This window comes from Arachis ipaensis, chromosome B1 (genome assembly GCF_059453495.1).
Source record: "Arachis ipaensis isolate K30076 ecotype BB chromosome B1, ASM5945349v1, whole genome shotgun sequence".
In the NCBI taxonomy this organism is placed as follows: domain Eukaryota; kingdom Viridiplantae; phylum Streptophyta; class Magnoliopsida; order Fabales; family Fabaceae; genus Arachis; species Arachis ipaensis.
Window position 1 is genome coordinate 42,317,986 of NC_142436.1, and position 14,103 is coordinate 42,332,088.

Below are 14,103 nucleotides of genomic sequence, written 5' to 3' on the forward strand. Positions count from 1 at the left end.
GTTCTCTGTCTGTTGCTGAGAAGATGATGGAAAAGGTTTACTATTGTTAAACCTGTTTCTTCCACCATTATTAAAGCCTTGTTGAGGCTTTTGTTGATCCTTCCATGAGAGATTTGGGTGATTTCTCCATGAGGGATTATAGGTGTTTCCATATGGTTCACCCATGTAATTCACTTCTGCTATTGCAGGGTTTTCAGGATCATAAGCTTCTTCTTCAGAAGATGCCTCTTGAGTACTGTTGGATGCAGCTTGCATTCCATTCAGACTCTGAGAAATCATATTGACTTGCTGAGTCAATATTTTATTCTGAGCCAATATAGCATTCAGAGTATCAATTTCAAGAACTCCCTTCTTCATAGGCGTCCCATTACTCACAGGATTCCTCTCAGAAGTGTACATGAACTGGTTATTAGCAACCATGTCCATGAGTTCTTGAGCTTCTGCAGGCGTTTTCTTTAGGTGAATAGATCCACCTGTAGAAGTATCCAATGACATCTTAGCTAATTCAGACAGACCATCATAGAATATATCCAGGATGGTCCATTCTGAAAGCATGTCAGAAGGACACTTTTTGGTCAGTCCTTTGTATCTTTCCCAAGCTTCATAGAGGGATTCACCTTCTTTCTGTCTGAAGGTTTGAACATCCACTCTAAGCTTGCTCAGCTTTTGAGGAGGAAAGAACTTGGCTAAGAAAGCTGTGACCAGCTTGTCCCAAGAGTTCAGGCTATCTCTGGGTTGAGAGTCCAACCACACTCTAGCTATGTCTCTTACAGCAAAAGGGAAAAGCATGAGCCTGTAGACTTCAGGATCTACTCCATTAGTCTTAACAGTATCACATATCTGCAAAAATTCAGTTAAGAACTGAAAAGGATCTTCAGATGGAAGTCCATGAAACTTGCAGTTCTACTGCATCAGAGAAACTAATTGAGGTTTCAGCTCAAAGTTGTTTGCTCCAATGGCAGGAATGGAGATGCTTCTTCCATGTAAATTGGAATTAGGTGCAGTAAAGTCACCAAGCATTCTCCGTGCATTATTGTTGTTGGGTTCGGCTGCCATCTCCTCTTCCTGTTCGAAATTTTCAATAAGGTTGTCTCTGGATTGTTGTAATTTAGCTTCTCTTAGTTTTCTCTTCAGAGTCCTTTCAAGTTCTGGATCAGCTTCAACAAGAATGCCTTTTTCCTTGTTCCTGCTCATAAGAAAGAGAAGAGAACAAGAAAATAAGAGGAATCCTCTATGTCACAGTAAAGAGGTTCCTTATTGTTAGTAGAAGAAGAAAAGGAATAGGGGTGAAGAAGAATGAAGAATCCAAACACAAGGGTAAGGATAGGATCAGTGATGTGAGATGAAGAGAAGTGTTAGTAGATGAATAAATAATTAGAAGGAGATGAGGGAGAAGGATTTTCGAAAATTATTTTTGAAAAAGAGTTAGTGATTTTCGAAAATAGTTTTTGAAAAAGGTTAGTAATTTTTTGAAAATTAAAATCAAAAATTAAAATAATTAGTCAATAAAAAAGAAATTTTGAAAAAGAGGGAAGATATTTTCGAAAATTAGATAGAGAGAGTTAGTTAGGTAGTTTTGAAAAAGATAAGAAACAAACAAAAAGTTAGTTAGTTAGTTGAAACAAATTTTGAAAAGATAAGGAGTTAGAAAGTTAGAAAAGATATTTTGAAATCAAGTTTTTGAAAAAGATATGATAAGAAGATATTTTTGAAAAGATATGATTGAAATTAGTTTTGAAAAAGGTTTGATTTTTAAAATCACAATTAATGACTTGATTCACAAGAAATCATGAGATATGATTCTAGAACTTAAAGTTTGAATCTTTCTTAATAAGCAAGTAACAAACTTGAAATTTTTGAATCAAAACATTAATTGATGATGTTATTTTCGAAAATTAGGAGACAAAGATAAGAAAAAGATTTTTGAAAAATATTTTTATAATTTTCAAAAATAACTAAGAAAAATGAAAAAGACTTGATTTTTGAAAAAGATAAGATTTTTAAAATTGAAAATTTGATTTGACTCATAAAAACAACTAGATTTTAAAAATTTTTGAAAAAGTCAAATCTAATTTTCGAAATTTTAAGAGAGAGAAAAAGGAAAGATATTTTTTTTATTTTTTTGATTTTTGAATTTTTAATGATGAGAGGGAAAACCATGAAAAAGACTCAATGCATGAAAATTTTAGATCAAAACAATGAATGCATGCAAGAATGCTATGAATGTCAAGATGAACACCAAGAACACTTTGATTGTCATGATGAACATCAAGACTTATTTTTGAAAATTTTTATATGCAAAGGAAACATGCAAGACACCAAACTTAGAAATCTTTCATGTTTAGACACTATGAATGCAAAAATGCACATGAAAAACAAGAAAAGATGCAAAACAAGAAAACATCAAGATCAAACAAGAAAACTTACCAAGAACAACTTGAAGATCATGAAGAACACCATGAATGCATGAATTTTTCGAAAAATGCAAGATGAACATGCAATTGACACCAAACTTTCAACTTGACTCAAGACTCAAACAAGAAACATAAAATAATTTTTTGATTTTTATGATTTTATGAAATTTTTTTTTTGTATTTTCTTTTAATTTTTTTTTTTTTGAAAATCATTTTGAAAAGGAAAATAAGGATTCCAAACAATTTTTTATATGAATTCCAGGAATCTTATGCTCTTTAGTCTAAAGCTCCAATCAAAGGGTCAGGCATGGCTTAATAGCCAGCTAAGCTTTAGTATGTAACTCAAACATGACACGCCTGACATTCCCTACCCAGAAGGATTAGACATGGCTTTACAGCCAGCCAGGCTTCAACATGCTTCATGAAACACTAGAATTCATTCTTAAAAATTCTGAAGAAAAATATATTTTTAAAAATATTTTTATTTTAAAAATTTTTCGAAAACAAAGGAGAAATTTTTGAAAGATTTTTGAAAAATTTTTGAAAAGAAAACGAAAAGAAAGTTACCCAATCTGAGCAACAAGATGAACCGTCAGTTGTCCAAACTCGAACAATCCCCGGCAACGGCGCCAAAAACTTGGTGCACGAGATTGTGATCATCAATGGCGCCATCAATATGGTACGCTCAATTGTAATCTCAACTTTTTATCACAATTTCGCACAACTAAACAGCAAGTGCACTGGGTCGTCCAAGTAATAAACCTTACGCGAGTAAGGGTCGATCCCACGGAGATTGTTAGTATGAAGCAAGCTATGGTCATCTTGTAAATCTCAGTCAGGCGAATATCAAAAGGTTATGGAGTTTTTGAAATTAAATAATAAGTAAACATAAAATAGGGATAGAGATACTTATGTAAATCCTTGGTGAGAATTTTAGATAAGCGTATAGAGATGCTTTCGTTCCTCTGAATCTCTGCTTTCCCGCTGTCTTCATCCAATCAGTCTTACTCCTTTCCATGGCTGGCTTTATGTAAGGACATCACAATTGGCAATGGCTACTTTTGATCCTCTCTGGAAAATGGTCCGATGCGCTGTCACTGCATGGCTAATCGTCTGGAGGCATCACCCTTGTCAATGGCTGCATCCCATCCTCTTGTGAAAATGGTCCAAATGCTTTGTCACAGCACGGCTAATCATCTGAGGTTCTCGATCATACTGGAATAGGATTCACCCTCCTTTTGCGTCTGTCATTACGCCCAGCACTCGCGAGTTTGAAGTTCGTCACAGTCATTCAATCCCAGAGTCCTACTCGGAATACCACAGACAAGGTTTAGACTTTCCGGACTCTCATGAATGCCGCCATCAATCTAGCTTATACCACGAAGATTCTGATTAAGAGATCCAAGAGATACTCATTCAATCTAAGGTAGAACGGAAGTGGTTGTCAGGCACGCGTTCATAAGGAATGATGATGATTGTCACGTTCATCACATTCAGGTTGAAGTGCGAATGAATATCTTAGAAGAGGAATAAGTTGAATTGAATAGAAAAACAGTAGTACTTTGCATTAATCTTTGAGGAACAGCAGAGCTCCACACCTTAATCTATGGAGTGCAGAAACTCTACCGTATGAAAATACATAAGTGAATAGAGGGTAGGAATGGCCGAGTGGCCAGCCCCCAAACGTGATCAATAGATCAAAATATAATCCAAAGATGTTCAAAGATGTCTAATACAATAGTAAAAAGTCCTATTTATAATAAACTAGCTACTAGGGTTTACAGAAGTAAGTAATTGATGCATAAATCCACTTCCGGGGCCCCTTGGTGTGTGCTTGGGCTGAGCTTGAATGTTACACGTGCAGAGGCTCTTTCTGGATTTGAACGCCAGGTTGTAATGTATTTCTGGCGTTCAACTCTGGTTTGTGACTTGTTTCTGGCGTTTAACTCCAAACAGCAGCGTAGAACTGGCATTCAACGCCCTTTTACGTCGTCTAAACAAGGCCAAAGTATGGGCTATTATACATTGCTGGAAATCCCTGGATGTCTACTTTCCAACGCAATTGAAAGCGCACCATTTGAAGTTCTGTAGCTCCAGAAAATCCACTTTGAGTGCAGGGAGGTCAGAATCCAACAGCATCAGCAGTCCTTCTTCAACCTCTGAATCTGATTTTTGCTCAAGTCCCTCAATTTCAGCCAGAAAATACCTGAAATCACAGAAAAACACACAAACTCATAGTAAAGTCCAGAAATATGAATTTAACATAAAAACTAATGAAAACATCCCTAAAAGTAACTAGATTCTACTAAAAACATACTAAAAACAATGCCAAAAAGCGTATAAATTATCCGCTCATCACGTACGCACACACCTATGCATATGCACAAATACCAGTACGTGACTTCATTAAAAAGTCACATGGCTCACTATTTTGAAGGCTTTTCTGGCCCATTTCTGATTGGTTTGAAGCATATATAGAAGGTCTAGCAAGTGGAGAAGAGACCATAGAATACCATACAACACTTCGGCATATTCTTAGATAGTTTTAGGTAGTTTTAGTTTAGTTTTTCTTTAGGTTTTCTCTCAACTTTCATAGGGTTTAATTAGGGTTTAGATTACAATTTCACATTTTCCAATTTTGATCTTAGATTCTAGCTTGCTTTCATTGTAAATATTTCTTAATTTTCTCTTTAATTGCACTACTTGTTCTACACTTTTATATAATTTAATTCACTTTATCAATACATATATACTTTTGCAATTTTGATTTTTAGTTGATGATTTTGATGTTTAGTGGTTATTATATGTTTGTTTGAGTTGCCATTGTTGACTTTGTTCATTGTTGTTCATAGTTTTGAATATTTTTACAATTTTTTCATGTTTTATGAATATGCCTGATGAACGGATTTTTGACGGTTTAGAATTCACAATAAATTCTCGTTGCTAGTATAGTTTCTAAGCCAACAAAGAATCCTTTAATACAAAAATTTGGTTTTCACAAAAAGGTCCACCATAGCTATTGTCCTGGTATGCATCATAGAATGGTTGTTGGTCATAGTGCATTGGAGAGGGTTGATCAAATCCTTATGGCTCCTCCCATTTTTGACTGTCCCAACCTTGATGCGTGTTCTCATTGTAGCTTCTATTCCCTACAACATAATTTAGACCAAACTCATAGCCAAAGGGGTGAGAATTCATAGTAACAGAAGAAAGTAAAAACAAAAACTAATAAGAATTAATGAAAATAAACTCCTAAAACTAGAAACACTAACAAAGAAACGAAAAAGCAAAATTATTCACAATTTTCACAATAACTAATAATAAGGCACACATTTGCAATTCCTCGGCAATGGCGCCATTTTGATGAACGGATTTTTGCTAGTAAAAAATTCTAAATAAATTTTCGTTGCTAGTATAGAGTCTAAACTAACAAAGAATCCTTTCATACAAAAATTTGGTTGTCATAAGTAACAAACCCCTAAAAATAATAACCGAAGTATTCAAATCTCGGGTCGTCTCTCAAAGGAATTGCAGGGAAGTGTAGTTATTATTAGTTACGGGAAAGTATCTTTTTGGGGTTTTTTAAATAAGGAACAAGGAAATTAAATGGCAAGAAATTAAATTAATAACTAAGAAAACTCTTGGCAAGGTATGAGAACTAGAATTCCTATCCTAGTTATCCTTATCAATTGTGATGAGAATTGTCCATCGCTCCCACTTAGTTAACCTCTAACTATGAAGGAAAGTCAAGTGGATAAATCAATTTGATTCCTCAAGTCCTAGTCAACTCCTAAGGAAAGACTAGCTTTAGAGGGATCCAAATCAACTAGCAAATTTCAATTATCAATCAACAAAGGAGTTTGGTAACTCAAGAGTCTCTAATTACTCAACCAAAGCCAAAAGGAGAGAAATCTACACTAAAATCTAACCAAGCATTTTATCAAACACTTGGAAGGCACAACATAAAAGCATAGAAAAGCAATAAGAGATAATAAAATCCAAACAACCAATTGCAAGCATCAATAACATAAATAGAAGAAAGCAATCATAAATACGAAATACCTCAAATTGCATTAATAAGAAATTGAATCTAACATGGAGTTCATAAACCAAATTGGAGAATAAATAAAGCAACAAGAGAAGACAAATAAACTAAAGGACTAGAACAAATAAGAGTAGAAGAGAAACTAAATTAAAGTAAAGTAGAAATCTCTAATTGAAAATAGCTAAATCTAAAATTCTAAAACCTAGAGAGAGGAGAGAGCCTCTCTCTAGAAAACTACATCTCAAACCTAAAATTATGTGAATGAATGTTGTCTGAATGAATGAATCTGATTCCCCTACTCTGCAGCCTCTAATCTGTGTTTTTCAGGCTTGAAACTGGGCCAAAAATAGCCCAAAAATTGCCTCCAGCGATTTCTAATACGTCTAGCACGTGGCTCTGTCACGCATACGCGTCATCTACGCGTACGCGTCGCTGAGCTTTCGCAATGTCAGGCGTACACGTGTGCGTCAACTAACTGCATGGCAACGATGGAAAATTATATATCATTTCGAAGCCCCGGATATTAGCTTTCCAACGCAACTAGAACCGTCTCATTTGGACCTCTGTAGCTCATGTTATGATCGATTTAGTACGAGGAGGTCAGGCTTGACAGCTTTAGCAATTCCTTCAATTTCTTGTATTTCTTCCACTTTTGCATGCTTCCTTTCCATCCTCTAAGCCATTCCTGCCCTATAAACTCTGAAATCATTTAACACACATATCACAGCATCGAATGGTAATAAGAGAGGATTAATAATTAGTAATTTTAAGGCCAAAGAAACAAATTTTCAATCATAGCATAAAATTAGGAAGGAAAGTGTAAAACATGCAAATTCTATGAATAAATGTGAGAATAGTGGATAAAATCCACTCAATTAAGCACAAGATGTACCACGAAATAGTGGTGCATCAATGCCTACCATGTGTTTGTTGAAATGCCAATTTTTATTATGGGGTAGATTTCCACTCCTTGACTTGGGAAAATGAGTATATGGGTCACTATAGTCATAATGTCCAATATTTAGTGATAATTCTTGGATTGATAGTTGTTCTTGTTTCCACTAACGCTAGCTTTTCAATAAGGTAATTAGTAAGTTAGCTAGGATTTGTGGATTAAGAACAACTATACTCACTTGACTTACTCTTCGATGTTAAGGGTTGACTAGGTGAGATTAATCCATTCTAATTATCATAGTTGTGGTTATGAAAAGAAAGGGATTCCCTAACTCAACCCAACCTAAGGCAACCATTTATGTTTTGAACCACAATTCAATCATTTTAAGCTTTACTTGTTCATACTACATAGATAGCTCTTTAATTCGTTTATTAGTTCATTAATTGCAATTTTGAATGTTCTTTAATTCCTTTCATTGTTTGATTCATTATTGAAACACCCAATTTCACAATCAAAATTATGCACTTGTGGTTACTAGTTCCTAGGGAAGACAACCTAGGATATGGAGAGGATGTTGATGTAGACTCACACAACCTCCAAAGTGTGACTTAAGTGATGGGGAAGAGTTGGATGAAGTTGGTGAGGAAGGAGTTGATAATCAAGAGGTGAAGGTCTTTATGCAATAATCCAAGAGGGTGACACTACTTCATGGGCAATTTGAGTGGGTAACCATATCACCCATGAAATTTATCGTCCCACATCAATACGCTATTTTGGAGACGGATCACCAACTTAAGGTCCTACTTGGAGTGTTATATGATGAAGAATTGGAGGTTGGTTGCCAAAAGAGTTCAAGACCTATCAAAAGTGCTAATTCAAGCTTTGGGATTCAAGCGTGGTATAAAGCACAATTTAGTGGATTCCAGAAAGTGTTGGGGGTGCTTTGAGGGTACTTTGAGAGTTTGTCCACCCGACTTGAAGCATAGAGATCAACAAGACGGGGAATAGGAAACTAGAATATGGGATCCCGGAGGAGCTTTAAAGACCAAGCGCGGATGGAGATTCAAGGAGGAATGGAAGCAAAGGCTGCCTTAACAAGAGTCTCTTCAATAAGTCCAACTTAAGGACTTTAAATAAAAGTGCTAGGTGGAAGACACCCCACCATGGTAACATCTTTCTAACCCTTTCCTTGTTTATAGTTTAAATTCATTACATTTTTACTTGTCTTAGCCAGCTTAGAATTAGTTTAATTTTGAACTTCGATAGGTTGATTTTCATATGGATCATGAGTTTGTGAATTTCTAGATGTTTTAGGGTTGAAATTTTTGTTGAGCTCAAGTTTAATTCCTTAGTGGTTGAAGCAAATTTTTTTGAGAAATAGGGGAGTATGCGTACGCACACCGTTATGCGTACGTACACAAAGACTAAATTCAGCATCTTGTGCGTACGCATCCATAAGTGCATACACCAACTCATTGACAACCCTTCTGTCAGGAGCGCTCGCACCTCTCTGTGCGTGCATATCCCAGCCTTTTTTCTCTTTGTGCATATACACGCCCATGTGCACATGCACACTTGATCCTTTTCTTCTTAAAAAAATTGCCTTTTGTGCGTATGCACATGCCTATGCATACACACACTTCTTAATTGCCTCTCTGCTCAGTGCGCTCGCACATGTGTGTGTGGGCTCACGCCTTACACTTTCCACCTTGTGTACATACACACACCTAGATGTGCGTACGCACAAGTGCTGTTTTGGGCATAATTTCGATTACGCTTTGAATTAAGCCCTAACGCACTTCCGTCCCCCTCCATCCTTCTCTTCTCTTACTTTTTCCCTATTTTCTACTTGTCCTAGTTAGTTTTATTTGCATTTTATTTTCATTTTAGTAATTATATTTGGTTTGGTTTAGTATTTGTCAATTAAATAAGTTGCAAGTGTTTGCTTGATGTTGATTGGAGTGCTTCTTGCTTGAAATGTGGCTTCAATTTGATGAATATCTGCACTAAGTATTAAGTCTTTCTTTAATTGCCTAAATAAATTTTGAGTTTGATTCATATGTTGTAGGTACCATATGCGTTAAACTATATCCTTGTTTGGCAACTTAATCATGAATTTTGCACCTTAGATGATCATTGATGCTATTTAAGATTGAATCTCATCAATGCACTTATACTTTGGTTTAAATTACTAGTACCTAGTGATGGGTGGAAATCAGATTCCAACACCTAAACTCACCGGCAGGTGTACCGGGTCGCATCAAGTAGTAATTACTCACATGAGTGAGGTCGATCCCACAGGGATTGAAGGATTGAGCAATTTTAGTTAGGTGGTTAGTTTAGTTAAGCAAACAGTTGATGACTTGAGTAAATTGTAACCAACAGAAGTTAAATTGCATGAAACTAAAAGGGAGAGGGAAAATTGACAGAAAAGTAAAGTGCAGAAGAGTAAATTGCATGAAACTTAAAGTGCAAGAAAGTAAAAGAGCTGAATCTTAAAGTGCAAGTAATGTAAATGACTGAAGCTTAGATTGCAAGAAATGTAAATAGCTGAAGCTTAGAATGCAAGAAATATAAATTGCTTGAATAGTAAAGGGATGTGGGATGCTGGGATGCAGAATTTAACAATAGAAAGTAAAGAAGATGAAGTAAGTGCAGTAGATCTAAACAGAAATGGAAAATTGCTTGAAGAACAAAACAGAAAGTAAATTCAACAAAATTGTAAAAGCTAGGAAAGAAATTCAAGATCTCAAGGGCTCAATGAGACTAGAAAACAGGTCTAGATCTCAATTCCTTCCTTGATCCAACAGAGAACAATTTGTAGAAGAAAAGAAGATGAAACAGCAAATAAAACTTAGATCCAATTCTTAGAACAATTGAGAAGAGAGGTAAAAGATGATTCTCAAACTTAGAATCAGTGAAGCTCTTCAATCTCAATTCAAATTCCAAGAGCAGATAGCAAGAGTTGTAGAAGAAATGAAAATGAAGATAGAAAGCTAAATCTAATTCCCAATCCTTAGAATTATGCAGAAGAAAACAAAGATAAGTTGCAGATCAAGATTGAAACAGAATTCCTTCAATCTCAATCTACAATTCAAAAATAGAAAGTAAGAAATGCAAAAGTAAGAAAAAGGATGAAGAGAACTCATCTCTCAATCCCAATTCCCCAATTCAAGCTAAAATGTAAAAGTGAGCTAAAAATAAAACTCAAAATAAAAGAAAGTTCAAAGTGAAAGTAAAGGGTTCCTCTCTAAATCAAACTAAGTCCTATTTATACACTTTCTATTTTTGATCTTCAGAACTTGGAGTGGGCTTTTCATTTGGTGAAGAGTTGGATCCAATTTGGCTTTTAATTGAAATTGAACCATGGTGCACTTCCAGGGAACTGCTCGGTTAATTGAACCAACGGAGCGCTCAAAGTCTTGGCCCAGGTTTGTCTAGTGCATGGCTCCAGGGAAGCGTTCAGTTACTTATGGCAACGCAGCGCTCAAATTCTTGGTCCCAGGCTTTCGAACCAAGCCTCCTTGGCGCACACGCGTGGATCGCAAAGGCAATCGGCGCGCACGCACGCATGGCGCGCACGCACGGGAAGCTGCACGTGACCTCATTAAGGGAAATCATGCCTGGCAATTTTTGAGGCTCATGAGGCCCAATTTCAAGCTGTTTCTGCATAGAAAAGACCCAAGGATGCTAGGGGAAAAAGGGGGGATCATTCATTTTACACTAAGACACAATTTTAGCTAGTTTTTGGGTTCTTTATTCTTCTAGAGAGAGAAACCTTTATTCTCCTCTAGATCTAATTTTAATTTGATCTTCCCTTGTTAAATTCTGAATTGGATCTTGTTAATTACTCATTTTAGTAGTTTAATTTGAATTCCTTAGTATAATTTTGCTTAGATCTTGTGTTAGCTTTATGAATTCTCATCAATTGTCATCTTATACCCATTTCATGAATGTTGTGAATTTTGCTTTGTTGATGTTACATTATTGATTTCTATGATTAATTGTGTTGTTTGGATGATTGTATGTTGATAATTGTTAGTAGGTACTTGTTAATTTCAATTTAATTGCAAATTGAACATGTCTTTTATTAATGCTTACTAAGTGTTTGATGAATTGTTTACCTTGATTATGGAGTAGTTCTTTTTGCTCTTGGCCTAGGCTAAGGGAATTGGGTAAACTTGAGTCATTGGGTCTAATGGATTTGATGATTTGGGAGCCCTTAGTGGTCAATTTGATAACTATTGATGCTAACCTTCTATTAAGTTAATTAATAGGGAGGTTAGAACTTATGGGTTGATGTTGACCAAACCATTTGACGTACTTCAAGTATAGAAGTAGACTTAATGAGTTTGGTTCCTCATAACTGTCAAGATATGGTTATTAGACAAGGATGGTGACCCCAATTTCCATACCTAGCCAAGAGTTGCTTTTATCATTCATATTTGGAAACCCAGAATTCTTGCTTACTTGCTTTAGTTATAGTTACTTGTTTAGTTAGAATAGAATTACTTTGTTAGTTTGGAATCACTCATGTCTTGCTTAGTTATTTGAATTAATTTCTTGCATTTTAAGATTGCTTGCTTGTTAAGATTCCCATTTTACTTTCTTACTCGTAACTCACAACCTCGGATTTCTAACCAATGTTGAAGCACATGTTTGCCCATTCCTTGTGAGACGACTTGAGGTTTGAATACTTCGGTTATTTCTATTGGGGTTGAACTTGTGACAACCAAATCCCTCTCTAAATTTGATCCCCAAGGATTGTTGTTGGTAGAGCTATACTTGCAACGTGACTTTATTGACAAAAATCTTTACTGAGCATCCCTTGGGAAGCCATCAAACCCTGGACGATGCAATTTGGTGCTAATTTACTTGGCCCAATGCCCTTGCTTCCTTGCTTGGTGTAGCGCTTGTTTTGGCTCCCTGGGTGCAAGGTTCGAAACTTGGTGAAGTCATTTTGGCTTATTTTCTTGCAAGGCTTTGTAGCGTGCTTCCCCTTGCTAGCATGGGTTCGAAACCTGGCTGCCCCCTTTCTTGGTGTGGCGCCTTGATTTTCTTTCATGAGGAGCCCGATAAAGTTAACAAAGTTAACTGAGCGCTATTGATTTTCCCTTGTGAATTTTGGTTCCTTGGGCGCTCAGTTAAGAGAGTTCACTGAGCACCATATGCCTTTGCTCCCTTGGCCTTTGCTGTTGATGCTCCACTAGCGCTCAGTTAGGTAAGTGAACTGAGCGCCCTTGCCTTCTTTGTGCGTAACGCTTTTGTGCCTTGGGTCACGCTTTCCAAAGCGTGGCCTAAGGTCCAAAGCGTGTTTTAACTTCAAAAGCGTGCCAAAAAATCCTTTTTCCACCATTTCTTCACCTACAAGTAATCAAAACAACCAATCAAAGTTTTAATAATTCACAAGGTCTACAAATCATTCAAAAACCAACTAATTTTAGCTTAAACCTCATGATTTAGTGTCAAATAAAGGATGGTTGATTAATTTAACAAAACCATACAAAACCACTCCAAATTACTTACTTCTAATGCAAGAAAGTGCATAAAACCTAATGAAACAAGTGAAAAATGCTTGAAAAGCTAGCACAAGATGACTTGTTATCACAACAATGAGGTTTTATGCAGACAATGGTAGCTAATTTATTACTTGCTGACAGATAAGAAATGTTTCCTTAAAGGTTCACTAGAGTTGCTGCTATAATGCCTTACTTTTGCTTGATCCCTTGCTAGCTTTTTCTTTCTTTCTTTTGCTTCAGATAGCTTATTTATTAATGAAAGCTTGGTGGCAAATGTTGCAGCAGCCGTTTGGCTCAATTTTGCTCAACATTCTTTCACCACAGACACGTGGCTCACAATTTCTTCCTAGGAGCATTGATGCCCAGCATCTCTTTGGATTACTAAATGCTTTGTAACTAGATTGCTCTTGATGGTGGACTTTCAGTTGGCAATCCCAGATCAGTTGATCTAAGTGGCCAAGTTTCAGAATACTCCTCAAAACCTACTTGTCCAAGCATATCCCAGTACAAAAATACCACAGGCATATGTCCTAAGGTCCAAGCTATTGGTGTCTAGCCTTATTGTTTGTTTCTTTGCCAATTCTTGGCTTTTCTTTTTCTTTTTCTTTTTGTTTTGCTTCATTCTCAAGGGAATTTCATTAATTAACAGACTTTATTGCAGTAAACTAATTCACACTTCAAAGAACATGTTATTATGCAGCTTTTGTTATTTGAGCTAACCATTAAATCAAACAAATACCTCCACTGAATGTCATTCTAATTTCTACAACATTGGACAATCACTTTCTTGTTTCAAACATTTCTCTTTTATTTTTACAGAAGGGAAATAAAACAAAATTTCAAGTTACTGATGTATGACAATCACAATATGCAGGCTAGCATTCTTAGCAAAAAAAAAATCTCCACTTGCACTTAATTGAACACTTCAGCAAGACATATAGGGATTTCCAAATTAAAGTACTTCAAAGCACCAAGGAGTAAGTGTCAATACAACCTATTGGGAATGTCTTCGCAGCTTTTCCTTCTGTCATCATTATTTCTCCTTGTTGCACTTCCTTTGGACAATGATACAGACTCCCTCCACAGGTTGAATGTTTTCCTGCATAATCCTTAAAAGTTGCTTGTCTCTCAAGCCCTTAAGCAAATGGTTAGCCAACATGATTTATTTATGGGCTTTTGAACTTACTTTGGTGTGTGAACACCAAACTTAGTCCCTTGCCAAAGTTTCTT

At 36.0% G+C, this 14,103-nt stretch overlaps 1 non-coding gene across 1 annotated transcript; it reads left to right on the plus strand.

The window, feature by feature from the left end:
• The first annotated feature begins 549 nt into the window (after positions 1–549).
• Positions 550–657, plus strand: LOC148576346 (small nucleolar RNA R71). Its single transcript, XR_015902819.1, has one exon. It is a non-coding gene; the product is annotated as a small nucleolar RNA R71 (small nucleolar RNA).
• Positions 658–14,103: the final 13,446 nt, after the last annotated feature.